Raw genomic sequence first — 13,387 nt, forward strand, 5'->3', positions numbered from 1 at the left:
AACTTTAGCCTGATGTTGTGAGAATTCTTACCAAGGTTATTCAAAGTCATGTTGGTGTAAACTGCATCACAGCAAGTTCGATAACCAGAGTGCAGAGGTCTAGAATAATCACAAAGCGAGCTCGAGAAGGTTGCACAAAGTCTTCACTGCAGAGAAGGTGTTTGCAGCAACATCTTACATCTAGATAGAACCTTTCACGTACTGAAACTTTCCAAAATGTATAATTTGTGCAAAATTTGTCACCAGTCCACATGGCGCGATATTAGATGACCAAAACTTGAGTCACAGAGGGAGGTTTTAAGGAGCGTTTTCGAGGTGGAAAGATTTAGAGGGAGAATTTGAGTTGAGGATCAGGCAGCTAAAAGCATGGACTCTGATGATGGAGTGATCAAACTGGGGAGGTGGGGGGTGCAAAAGGCCAAAATTGGAGGAGCGCCAAAATCTTGGAGGGTTGGAGAATATTCCAGAGATGGCAAGGGACAAGGCCAGAGAAGGCTTTGAATTTGACACCCTCAGTCATGAACCATTGATAGCACAGAGCAAATACATCCTTTCAACGGGAAACGGAATAGTTGCCATGTGGGGAGAGAACGGGAGAGTGGCGCTTTGACCGGGTGATTTGTATAAAATGAGACATTGATACAGACCTGATACAATATCACCAGCCTCGCTGAACTTGACTAACTCACTGTAAACCAGCGATGGGCAACATGCAGCCCATCAGGGTTCTGGGTGTGGCCCACGAGGCATCTTGTTGCGTGTGTGCAGGGTTGTCACATTCAGCTGGTTTCCATCTGCGTCGTTGCTTTTTTCCTACCGGTGTGACTGAAGTGATTCGCGCGTAAAGCGTGGGCAAGTGAGGTGAGGTGGGTGCTGATTGCTCACAACATTGACTGTGAGAGCCGTGCGCTCCCTGTGCCTCCCATCAGGCGTCAATATTTGTTTTGTTTTTGCCACTTGAAGTTGATGACATTTATATTAATATACAAATGATGAAGCGCTTTCTGTAACTCATGATGACATATTCAGCGTGTATTGATGCATTTAATCTTATTCATGGGGTCACGGTGAGTGAACAAGCCTAACTTCAATCTTGTGGCCCATTGAGATGGAGGGCCTTCATGCGACCCACTCACTAGCCCAATTTGCCCTTCACCCAGAGACCAATCTAGGACTTGCATATCTCTATAGGCTAGCTAAACATTGGGCAATGCCCTCTATTAATGTTCCTGTGCTTGCTACTTCTATTTTAGGCATTGTATGTTCAATAAATAGTCCTCTTTTTATTCCTGGTGCTCTCTTTGTTAATAATGGAAACCCATTCCTCTAGATCCTTATAACACCCACCCAAATTGGCAGTGTGAGCGGTCCTTGTATGGTGGCAGTGGGGAGATGGAAAGCACTGTGTGGAATATTTTTGCTGCTTTTTTAAGGTTGAAGGCTGACATATCAATGAACGTTGTTCCCGTGGTTGTTCGGGCCTGAGTATTCAGCGATGATTTGCTCAGTAATCAAGAGACCTCGAATAAAGCTGACCTCTCTCACTAAATCCTCCAGCCTCAAGTACTCTGCACAGACAAACTGAGAATATTGGTAAAGTTTGCTTTTTGAGTTATGAGGTGAGATCGTGTAATTGAATGAAACATAATCTCGCTTCAGATTAATACTCTGGACATTGATATTTAGCTTTGTAACATTCCGCAGATGATCCATTTCTAAGCTGCAGATGGTTTGAGGATTATGGTGTTTGCATTAATTCTCTGCGAATGCTGTTCCCCGATTTTTAATTTATGCCCTTCACTGTTGTGGGTATTCAGCTTTGAGCTGCGTCTAGTGCTCCCAATGAGGTGGCAATTCTTTCATTCCCATCAGACAGCTTGGCCCAAGGCTGCTGGTACCTTTTAATCCTGAGCTGCATGAAGAGGGAAGCAGACAATGTCTCGGTGAATTGTAAAGAGGGATTAGAGCTCTGGAGCCTGGGTTTGCGAATGATCCCTCGAAAGGGAATGAGTCGCTGTTTAAAGATACAAAAACATCATTATTTAACTCTGTGCCTTGGAATTAGCGGAGATGTTTTCTCTCCGGCTTGTTTCATACAGGAGAGTAATTTCGTTTCTAATCGGAAAGAGAGAGGGAGCAGGTCTGCAGTGCCTGTTAACAGGCTTTATTATTGTACAGGACCGTACAAAATCAGAGTCAGCTGGGCCTTTAGAATTGGTGTTGTATGATGGGATGGCACTTCAATAGCAGCACAAAAACAATTGTGTACAAAGTTGCAGAAGGATTGTGACTTGGAGTTTTATTTGAGGTTGTGAACCTGTGAACTGAAGCGTGCTTGCGTGCGTGCACGTGTGTGTAGTGGTGTCCCCACGCCACAGACAAACTCATAATCCAGCCTGACCCACCAGTACCTGGGGAGTGCTGCACTGTCAAAGATGCCACCTTTGAGTTGAGATGTCAAGCCGAGATCCTATTTGCTCTCTCGATGTTAATGATTCCGTGGTACTGTTTGGATGAAGAGGAGAGATTTTTCCCTTTGATAGCCCGGCCAATGTTTATCCTCAACCAGTGTCACTGAAATAGATTTTGTCTCATTGCTGTTGGTGGGAGCTTGCTGTGCACAAATTGGCTGCCGCTTTTCCTACATTACAACAGTGAGTGCACTTCAAAAGTACTTTGGGGTGAGCTGAGTTTGTGAAAGGTTTGGTGCGTACGAAAGTCCTTTCCTTCACTGTGTCATTCTGACTGCAGAATGCACTGTGCCGAGAGGAGGACTGTGAGGTCTGGCCAACGTGAGTGGGAGCTTTCCTGAGGTTTCGAATTTGTTTAGATAGCTGCTCTGCATGTTCTGCTGCCAACAGTGTTTTGGAATTTGCCGGAGATTGTAGAGGGAGGGGGGGGGGGATCTTGGAGAGCTGAGAACCGCAGGGTGTTTGAAAGCAGAGCGACTTCTGCTTGAAGAGGTTTTATAATGTTATCCCTACATAAATAATGCATAAGCTAAATGGTTTGCACACACACTGAGATGTGGTGAGGCAGGCGGAGCTGGGGGGTGGGGGTGGTGACTCTCTGCCTCTGCACTTTATTTATAATGGGCTGTTTCTGAGCACGCTCTCAAGGCTCTCTGATCAAGTACAGGAAGCCTCCCAGGAAGTGTTCCGTCCCCAGGGCAGTGAGCTTTAAGAGAGCTTGTTAAATATTGCAGCCACTCACACGGTGCACGCTCATTTCTGGAGAAGCTTCCTGTGAACCGGGGGGCTCGGGGTAATATGTGAGGCCAGTGCTAATGGGGTTAATCTGGCAGGGAAGGCTGCAAAGAGACAATTAATTCTGCTTCAAGAATAATGAGGACACAAGGTATCCCAGTCGGACTGGCTGACAATGGAACTGTTTATCTGCCGACTAACGGCAGAAGTGGTAAGTTGCTCAAATGTTTGTTGTTTCCTTCAAGAGAAAACAGTTAATTTTGTTCAGCTGTGATTTGACCGTATTCAGAATTGACTTTAGACAATTAATTAACTTCCTGGATGACTAAAGCTAGAGATATAGTTACTGCAGGAAACCCATTCTCCTTCATTCATTATAAGATCTTAATTAACCAGAGATTTTTTTTTTTAACCCTGGTGCACATTTTTCAGAGCTGATGGGTTCTCCTACTCATCTGAACTGGATTGTGTGGGAGTGTAACTTCACATTGAAGAGTAAAATGAATGTCACGATGCAGATCTGAACTGATATATCTCCCCTGTTCTTTAAAGGACTCGTGCACTCATTTAATTTAACTGTTAACCCACACAGGAAGGGGCTCCACCTCCAGTACAGAGCGATCGGAAACATAAATCCCTGTTCATGAGCTGTGAGTGGTTTTGTTTTGATTTAGAATGCTAGATTAGGTAGGATACAGGCCAGCTCAGATGAATCATGGTGGTTGTTGAAATATGTTCCTACACAGGGGCCCTGCTCCTCGCGTTATTCAATCTTGTTTCCACAACATGTTTCGGCCGGTAATGACATCTCTGCAGTACAAAAGAAAACTCCAGTTAATACTCTTGTAGACTTGCCATTGATTTCTGCATCTCTGCTCGCAGTGCGATGTTTGTCAACGTGCTACTCGGCATGGGGCAGGCGCTGGCATGTGGGAGGTGTTGTCACAGAGCCGGTGATGTTGGGCATTAACCCCGCAGGGTGGGGGCACTGGGTGATCAGCCACATTGATTTGTCGAGGAATATTTTTGCTGCTTTTTTTTTAACGTTGAAGGCGCTATATCAATGCAAGTTGTTTTCATGATTGCTCAGGCCTGAGTGTATTTGGAGATGATCTGCTCAGAAACCCCCCCCCACCCACACCCCAGCGGCACAGTGGTTAGCACTGCTGCTTCACAGCGCCAGGGACCCGGGTTCGATTTCTAGCTTGGGTCACTGTGCGAAGTCTGCACTTTCTCTCCATGTCTGTGAGGGTTTCCTCCGGGTGCTCCGGTTTCCTCCCACAGTCCGAAAGACGTGCTGGTTAGGGGCATTGGCCGTGCTAAATTCTCCCTCCGTGTACCCGAACAGGCGCCGGAGTGTGGCAACTAGGGGATTCTCACAATAACTTCATTGCAGTGTTAATGTAAACCTACTTGTGGCACTGATAAATAAACTTTAAAACTCTCTATGCCACCATACGAACAGTGAGGACTGGTTACTCAGCCAGTTTGGGTGGGGGTTATAAGGGTTCAAATGTTTGGGTTTCCATTGCTGATTGGTTAAGAGAGTAAGAAGTTTAACAACACCAGGTTAAAGTCCAACAGGTTTATTTGGTAGCAAACACCATTAGCTTTCGGAGCGCTGCTCCTTCGTCAGATGGAGTGGAGAAATGCTCCACCTGACGAAGGGGCAGCGCTCCGAAAGCTAGTGGCATTTGCTACCAAATAAACCTGTTGGACTTTAACCTGGTGTTGTTAAACTTCTTACTGTGTTTACCCCAGTCCAACGCCGGCATCTCCACATCAAGGTTAAGAGAGCACCAGGAATGACAATGATTATTTATTGCGTTACAATGCCCAAAACAGAAGTAGCAAGCACAGAAACATTCAAATTCCAATGTCCATACCCCCTCTTTTATTATATTGGAGGAGATGAGTGGCTGGGACGAAGTCTCCAGTTTTTTGTTTATTTATTCATGGGTGTGGGAGGTGCTGGCTAAGCCCAGCATTGGTTGCCCTTGAGAAGGTGGTAATGAACCGCCTTCTTGAACCGCTGCAGTCCATGTGGTGTAGGTACACCCACACTGCTGTTAGGGAGGGAGTTCCAGGATTTTGACCCTGCAACAGTGAAGGAACAGCTGATATATTCCTAAGTCAGGATGGTGAGTGGTTTAGAGAGGGATGTCCAGGTGGTGGTGTTCCCATGTGTCTGCTGCCCTCGTTAAATGTAGGAGTATAGACTTGGGAGTATCGGATACTTCCACAGAAAGATTCAAGTTGCTGTGGGAACTTTAACTTGGGGTGGCTGGGTCAGAGAATTTTTTTGTCCGGACTTTGCTATCATCAGTGAAGGGACTATATTAAATACTGACCTTGAAGAAAGTTACCCACAAAGATCCAGCGATCTCCGTGACATGGATTTCCTCGTTCAGGATGTTGGTTTAAATCCAGTAGATCTCCGGGAATCCAGCAACTGTGATTTAATCAGAGAAAACAGCCAATCACATTGCAGTATTTTCTTCCAAAGGGTCACCCAGACTCGAAACACTGGCTCGATTCTCTCTCCACAGAGGCTGTCAGACCTGCTGAACTTTTCCAGCATTTTCTGTTTTTGTTTCAGAATTCAGCATCCGCGGTATTTTACTTTTTACTCTAAATTTTAGAATAGCCTCCCTAACCTCTCCAAAAGAGAAGATGCTGGAAAATCTCAGCAGGTCTGGCAGCACCTGTAAGGAGAAAAAAGAGCTGACGTTTCGAGTCCAGATGACCCTTTGTCAAAGCTCGAAACGTCAGCTCTTTCCTCTCCTCACAGATGCTGCCAGACCTGCTGAGATTTTCTTTTGGTTTCAGATTCCAGCATCCGCAGTAATTTGCTTTTATCCCTAAACCTCTCCCCTTTTCCCATCTCCCTTAACGATGCTCTTTAAAGCCTACCTCATTGGGAAGGAGCTGCATCTCCCGATTGAGGAGGGCGGACAAGGTCTGGTGTGCCTCCGCACGCAGGTAGCGACCTTCCGCCTCCAGACCCTGCAGCGATACCTTTACGTCGAGCCTCCTCCACGATGGCGTGCGATGGCGACGTATTTTTTCCGCCACTTGCACGGCCTCAATCACGACGTGCAGCTCCTGCACATCAACCTGGGGCGTACTTCGACCTCCCTGCGGGAGTTGCCCGTCTTTTACCAGGACCTCCTCACGGTCTGGAACACGGTCGCCTCGCGACGCAGCTCTCACCCGTCAGGAGTAGCGGCTCTCGTGCGAGAGCCGCTGCTCAGGAATCCGCACCTCCAGCCTTACGACTTCAGGTGGCTGGCGGAGAGGAGGGCCGTGGACGCCGGGGTGACCAGGATCGGGGACGTGCTGGATGGCGGAGGAGCAGGCTGGATGAGCCCCGACGTGCTGGCTGAGCGCGCGGGGGTGACCGTCCGGCGCGCGGCCAAAGCCATCCGAGACCTTAGGACAGTCGTGCTCGGCCCCGAGTGCGCACGCGGTCTGGAGGCGGCGCAGGCGTGCGGTGGGATCCCGCCCGAGCGTTCCCCTGCTCGGACGGAATTTCACATTGGCCCGAAGCCTAGACCTCCCCCCCCCCCCCCCCCCCCCCACCCCACCACCCCACCACCCCCCCCCCCCCGGGGTCAGGTGCCCCACTGCGTGTGCCGCCTCGCGGAAATGCCCTCCGTGCCCTTTTCCACCGCGCGGAGGCGTTTCCTGTACGGGCTGCTGCTGCACACCTTTCACTACCGCGTCCTCGCCTGTCGCCCGGATACACCTTGGCGGGCCTTGTTGCCGCCGGGCGGCGGAGGTCCCCAGTGGAGGTCCCTCTACGGAGGGATCTCCCCCAATTATCTCGGGGACCTGGGGTGGAGGGTGCTGCACGCAGCAGTGCCGTACAACCGTAGGTTTTTCCGGTACACGGGCTCCCGAGACTGCCCTTTCTGTGGCCTCGTGGAGTCCGTGGACCATGTCTACGTTCTGTGTTTTAGGCTGCACACCCTTTTTGGTTTCCTGAAACACCTTTTACTGATGTTTTGTTTGCACTCCTGATCTACGGGCACCTGGTGCGGAGAGGGGCGGGTCGGGACGCCGACCTCCTCGTGAACCTGCTCCTGGGCCTGGCGAGACGCGCCATCAATAGGTCCAGGCAGCGGGCGATCGACAGGGCCGTCCATCCCGACTGTCTGCCCCTCTACCGCGGCTACATTCGCGGCCAGGTGTCTCTGGAGAGGGAGCATGCGGTGTCCACGGGCGCAATTGACGCCTTCCGCGACCGCTGGGCGCCGCAGGGGCTGGGGTGTATTATCGACCCCGATAATCACCTTTTGGTTTGACGTTTTAAGTTTCCTTTCGACTTTGTTTTTGGTTCGGGCTGTTCCCCCTTTCTTTTGGGGAGCTGCCCCTTTTACTTTGTCCCTAAGTTAGTTTGAGTTAGTTTACTTGATTGGTACCTTAAAAGAGCTACCTCATTGGGAAGGACATTGACCACCTGTCCTCATATCGCCTGATGTGCCTCAGTGTCACAAAATGCCCCCATGAGGCACTTTGGGATGTTTGATTTTTGCGAAAGGCGCTGTGTAAATACAAACTATTGTCTCCACAAATGCTTCAGCCACTTGAGGTAATCTCATTCAGCAATCGAGGAATTGTCTGAACGCCAGATTTAAAAGGCCGTTAACAGATTGGAGGAAGTTGATGAAAAATGAGAAGTCATCCCTGCAGGCCAGGGGCTGTGTACTGGACAGCTCTGGAGCTGCAGGGGGCTCTCTGAAACCCCGTGCTGTCCCTCACCCTGATCGGCCAAACATCTTTTGACAATTAATAACATGTTTTGCTTTTTTTAAACTTGCGTTAATATTTTACTTGTGAGAAGGCATCATTCCATTAACAAATTCATTGTAATTTCTTTTTAAATGTTGATCCGGTGACACAGTGGTTAGCACTGCTGCCTCACAGCGCCAGGGACCCGGGTTCAATTCTGGCCTCGGGTCACTGTCTGTGCGGAGTCTGCACGTTCTCCCCGTGTCTGCTTGGGTTTCCTACGGGTGCTCTGGTTTCCTCCCACAGTCCAAACGATGTGTGGGTTAGGTGCATTGTAAGAAGTTTAACAACACCAGGTTAAAGTCCAACAGGTTTATTTGGTAGCAAAAGCCACACAAGCTTTCGAGGCTCTGAGCCCCTTCTTCAGGTGAGTGGGAATTCTGTTCACAAACAGAACTTATAAAGACACAGACTCAATTTACATGAATAATGGTTGGAATGCGAATACTTACAACTAATCCAGTCTTTAAGAAACAAAACAATGGGAGTGGGGAGAGCATCAAGACAGGCTAAAAAGATGTGTATTGTCTCCAGACAAGACAGCCAGTGAAACTCTGCAGGTCCACGCAACTGTGGGAGTTACAAATAGTGTGACATAAATTCTGATTCTAGGATCGCATGATAAAGACTCAGGAGGAAAAAAGCAGAAATATTTATGTGAAATAGTGTGACATAAACCCAATATCCCGGTTGAGGCCGTCCTTGTGTGTGCGGAACCTGGCTATCAGTTTCTGCTCCGCGACTCTGCGCTGTCGTGTGTCGCGAAGGCCGCCTTGGAGAACGCTTACCCGAATATCAGAGGCCGAATGCCCGTGACCGCTGAAGTGCTCCCCAACAGGAAGAGAACAGTCTTGCCTGGTGATTGTCGAGCGGTGTTCATTCATCCGTTGTCGCAGCGTCTGCATAGTTTCCCCAATGTACCATGCCTCGGGACATCCTTTCTTGCAGCGTATCAGGTAGACAACGTTGGCCGAGTTGCAAGAGTATGTACCGTGTACCTGGTGGATGGTGTTCTCACGTGAGATGATGGCATCTGTGTCGATGATCCGGCACGTCTTGCAGAGGTTGCTGTGGCAGGGTTGTGTGGTGTCTTGGTCACTGTTCTCCTGAAGGCTGGGTAGTTTGCTGCGGACAATGGTCTGTTTGAGGTTGTGCGGTTGTTTGAAGGCAAGAAGTGGGGGTGTGGGGATGGCCTTGGCGAGATGTTCGTCTTCATCAATGACATGTTGAAGGCTCCGGAGGAGATGCCGTAGCTTCTCCGCTCCGGGGAAGTACTGGACAACGAAGGGTACTCTGTCCACTGTGTCCCGTGTTTGTCTTCTGAGGAGGTCGGTGCGGTTTTTCGCTGTGGCGCGTTGGAACTGTTGATCAATGAGTCTAGCGCCATATCCTGTTCTTATGAGGGCATCTTTCAGCGTCTGGAGGTGTCTGTTGCGATCCTCCTCATCCGAGCAGATCCTGTGTATACGGAGGGCTTGTCCGTAGGGGATGGCTTCTTTAACGTGTTTAGGGTGGAAGCTGGAGAAGTGGAGCATCGTGAGGTTATCCGTGGGCTTGCGGTACAGTGAGGTGCTGAGGTGACCGTCCTTAATGGAGATGCGCGTGTCCAAGAATGCAACCGATTCCGGAGAGTAGTCTATGGTGAGCCTGATGGTGGGATGGAACTTGTTGATGTCATCATAGAGTTGTTTCAGTGATTGTTCACCATGAGTCCAAAGGAAGAAAATGTCATCGATGTATCTAGTGTATAGCACCGGTTGAAGGTCCCGTGCGGTGAAGAAGTCTTGTTCGAACATTGGCCATGCTAAATTGTCTCTTAGTGTCCCAGGATGTTTGGTTAGGGGGATTAGCAGGGTAAATATGTGGGGTTATGGAGAGAGGGTCTGGGTAAGAGTTGGTGCAGACCCAATGGGCCGAATGGTCTCTTTCTGCTCTGTAGGATTCTATGAAACGTGTCCTGTCTTTGTTTTTCATTATTGTTACAGCATCAACATGGGGGGGGCGGATTTTCCCGTCCCACCCACCAAGGGAATCGTGGGGGGTGCGGGGGAGGTGAACCACACAAAGGTCTGCAGACCTCGGGCAGGATTTTCTGGGTTTGGGGCGAGTGTGGCTGGAAAATCCCACCCATTGCGTTATTGACTAAATTTGTAATTTGATTTATTATTGTCACATGTATTAGTATACAGGGAAAAGTATTGTTTCTTGCGCGCTATACAGACAAAGCATACCGTCCATAGAGAAGGAAAGGAGAGAGTGCAGAATGTAGTGTTACAGTCATAGCTAGGGTGTAGAGAAAGATCAACTTAATGCAAGGCAAGTCCATTCAAAAGTCTGACAGCAGCAGGGAAGAAGTTGTTCTTGAGTCGGTTGGTACGTGACCTCAGACTTTTGTATCTTTTTCCCGACGGGAGAAGGTGGAAGAGAGAATGTCCGGGGTGCGTGGGGTCCTTGATTATGCTGAGGCAGCGGGAAATGTAGACCAAGACGTCCTGCCGTGAAACGCAAGTTGCCGTAACAACTCCCTGTTACAAAAAAGAGGCACGCGAAGGCAGCCATTCACAACCTCCAGAGATCCCAAAACTCTTTGCGGTTAATGAAGGGTAGTCACTATTGCAGCATGGGAAATGTGGCAGCCAATTGCCAAAGATGGCACCGGAGTGAGGCGACTTCTTGCAAGCTGTGCCCAGCATACCTTCTAATTCTATCTTTCACTCTCGTTCTCTGCTTCTAAAACTTCATTCTAGCTCTTTTCTATGACTGTAACACTACATTCTGCACTCTCTCGTTTCCTTCTCTATGAACGGTATGCTTTGTACAGCATGCAAGAAACAATACTTTTCACTGTATTTTAATACAGGTGACAATAATAAATCAAAGAGTCAGTGGATGGGAGGCTGGTTTGCGTGATGGATTGGGCTACACTCACGACCTTTTGGCGTTCCTTGCGGTCTTGGGCAGAGCAGGAGCCATACCAAGCTGTGATACAACCAGAAAGAATGCTTTCTATGGTGCATCTGTAAAAGTTGGTGAGAATCGTAGCTCACATGCCAAATTTCCTTAGTCTTCTGAGAAAGTAGAGGCGTTGGTGGGGCTTTCTTAACTATAGTGTCGGCATGGGGGGGGGGTCCAGGACAGGTTGTTGATGATTTGGGCACTTAAAAACTTGAAGCTCTTGACCCGTTCTACTTTGTCCCTGTTGATGTAGACAGGGACATGTTCTCCTTTACGCTTCCTGAAGTCGATGACAAACTCCTTCGTTTTGTTGACATTGTGGGAGAGAGTACTGTTGCCGCACCGGTTCACCAGATTCTCGATCTCATTCCTGTACTCTGTCTCATTGTTTGAGATCCGACCCAGAACAGTGGTGTCGTCAGCAAACTTGAAAATCGAATTGGAGGGGAATTTGGTCACACAGTCATAGGTGTATAAGGAGTATAGTAGGGGGCTGAGAACACAGCCTTGTGGGACACCGGTGTTGAGGATGATCTTGGAGGAGGTATTGTTGCCTATCCTTATTGATTGTGGTCTGTGAGTTAGGAAGTTCAGGATCCAGTCGCATAGGGAGGAGCCGAGGCCCAGGCCACGGAGTTTGGAGATGAGTTTCGTGGGAATAATAGTGTTGAAGGCTGAGCTGTAATCAATAAGTAGGAGTCTGACATAGGTGTCCTTTAAAAAGTGGGTTCTTGTTCTGAAAGTTGCCAGTTGCTGATCTAGACTTTCCACCCTACAGAGATTTCTGGAACTGGGTGTGTATTCATTGGAGAAAAGATTTTGAGGTGGTGTTGGAGAGACGCAGCAACATGTGGAATATGAAGAATATGCCGGTTATTTAACATTTATCTATGGTTAGGGAGCCAGACAAGATCAGTACAAAATGTGCAACACTCGGGCTCAAGTCAATATTGGCTACAGAGCTGCGGATAGAATTCTAGGAAAAAGTTATTAGTTATTTAGAAAGACTTGGATAAATGTTTATTTAATTACACTGTGGCTCTGATTTGACTGGAAACCGGAGGTGACTGGAACCACACACCGCTCCTTCTGTGACTTTGGGAAGGATCTTGGTAAATGCAGCTCTTTGATTGGATGGGCCAGTGACGTAGCTGTTGATTGGGTGATTAGTCACACACATCGTTCCTGGGAAGTGAGGGGAATTGTTTCAAAGGTCTGATTTGTGTCAGCAATGGCTTTAGGATAGTGACGTGAGGGGCTCAAAACATGATCTTGATGCTCTGAATGGGGGGAGGCTGAGATTTTAGGATTGAAGAGGTTAGCAGTGTGAGTGATGTCCGCTCCCTACGGACACTGAGTTCAGTCTCTGCAGAGCCTAGAGGCAGCGAAAGGTCATCTCTGATCCTTTCTCAGGATCCGTGCTGCAAATGAACTGGTTTGTGGAAGCACTTTGGGGTAAATTTAGATTTGGGTCATTTTGGTTACGGTTAGCTTGGCACCAAGGCCAGTCAGGAATTTGGCATCCAAGCTGGTTGGTTTTGAGTTGACGAGGCTGTTGTCTCTGTGTTGAGGGAGGGATTAGGCTGACATCCTCAAGCTGATGATCCCTGCAGGTTTCTAACGCGAGGTCCATCCCCTCACTCCCCAGGGCGAGGACAGCATTGGTTTCGAATCGGATCATTTATCTGTTTGAATAAACATGCAAGCAGTTATTGATTTTTGAAGAGAGAAAGAAAGATTGCATTAATACTGTTCAAGGCTCCAGAGCGGCTCAGAAACCATCTCAGCCAATGAGGCACTTTTGAAATGTAACCACTGTTGTAATGTAGGAAACATGGCAAGCAATTTGTGCACAGCAAGATCCCATAAGCTGTGTCTTCATGACCAGTTAATCTGTTTGCATTGTGATTTTAGTTGAGGGGTGAATATTGGCCAGGACGCTGACGATAACTCCCCTGCTCTTCTTCAGAATAGTGCCATGGGATTTTTGACATTTATCTACAGCCCAAGCACGGGTTTAATGTCCCACCTCCACCGGTATAGCATTTCCTCAGCACCGTACTGAGGGTGTCTGCCTTGCGGGTTCAAGCCTCTGGAGTAGAATTTATTCACAGAATCTTCAAGGAGGGAATCGTGTCAGCTTTGAGCAGCCCCTCTATTGGACGAGCATCATATACCATCTCCATGGTGATTTTCAAGAAGCCACAAGCATCATAGAATCCCTACAGTGCCGAAGGAGGCCATCCGGCCCATCGAGCCTGCACCGACAACAATTCCTATCCGGATCCTATCCCCGCAACCCCACATACTTACCCCACTAATCCCTCTAACCTACGTATCCCGGGACACTAAGGGGCAATTTAGCGTGGTCAATTAACCCAACCCGCACAACATTCTTCACGCAGAGAGTGGTTGGGGTGTGGAATGGACTG

The 13,387-nt window shown here is 48.5% G+C and overlaps 1 protein-coding gene and 1 long non-coding RNA gene across 2 annotated transcripts in view; one reads left to right on the forward strand and one right to left on the reverse strand.

Moving 5' to 3' along the window:
* The window catches only part of LOC144509805 (polyhomeotic-like protein 2), a 167,179-nt gene that overhangs the window by 95,757 nt on the left and 58,035 nt on the right, over positions 1-13,387 (forward strand). The gene's annotated exons all lie outside the window — the stretch shown is intronic.
* Positions 9,666-13,387, reverse strand: part of LOC144509813 (uncharacterized) — a 74,196-nt gene continuing 70,474 nt past the window's right edge. Inside the window, exon 3 of the long non-coding RNA XR_013500527.1 lies at positions 9,666-12,640. This is a non-coding gene — a long non-coding RNA (uncharacterized LOC144509813). The remainder of the gene's footprint in view (positions 12,641-13,387) is intronic.

The sequence above is a fragment of the Mustelus asterias genome, chromosome 22 (assembly GCF_964213995.1).
Source record: "Mustelus asterias chromosome 22, sMusAst1.hap1.1, whole genome shotgun sequence".
In the NCBI taxonomy this organism is placed as follows: domain Eukaryota; kingdom Metazoa; phylum Chordata; class Chondrichthyes; order Carcharhiniformes; family Triakidae; genus Mustelus; species Mustelus asterias.